The sequence below is a fragment of the Octopus bimaculoides genome, chromosome 19, assembly GCF_001194135.2.
Source record: "Octopus bimaculoides isolate UCB-OBI-ISO-001 chromosome 19, ASM119413v2, whole genome shotgun sequence".
Taxonomy (NCBI): Eukaryota; Metazoa; Mollusca; class Cephalopoda; order Octopoda; family Octopodidae; genus Octopus; species Octopus bimaculoides.
The window spans coordinates 5,500,333-5,501,052 of NC_068999.1; positions in this window are offsets into that span (position 1 = coordinate 5,500,333).

Genomic DNA, 720 nt, shown 5'->3' on the forward strand with positions numbered 1-720 from the left:
ATACACACACAACGGGCTTCTTTCAGTTTCTGTCTAGCAAATTCCAAACCCACTCTCTAAGCATTGGTCAACCTAGGGCTATAATAGAAAGCACTTGCCCTAGGGGCTGTGTAGTGGGACTGAACCTGAAACCACATGATTACAAAGCAAGCATTTTTTTTTATTAGTCATAATTGTACCTGTATATAATTTTTAGGTGTAGTTATTTCAATGTATATATTTTCCCAGGTATTTTTTCCGTAGTTAAATATAATTAAATGATTGATAATGAAGAAACAAGAAAGAGAAAATTCTTATCTAATATTTTTTCTCCACCATCAAATTTTATTTTATCTTTATTTTTTATTTTATTTTTACTTCAACGTTTTAGAAAATTCAACAAATATGTTAAGTAGATGGTGATAGGCAGAGCATCCAGTTGTAGGAACCACCCCACAGCAGTCACCGGAACACGATGTATCTTTTGGATCCGTTTGATCCTGTCAACCCGTCGAACGCATGTCAACATGAAAGACGGATTTTAAACGATGATGATATATGATTATCTATTTGATTAAGTGGCTGAGTAGACCTAATGAAAGACAATCTCTGGTCCTGCCTTGCCTTAACTATTCCCAACCTCATTGCTGGGGGTCGGGCACCATTCCTCTCCGACGACTCCATCAGAGATCTTCAGGGCCATATTTTAATGCCATCTAGTCAGCCAATAGCGTAGGTAGA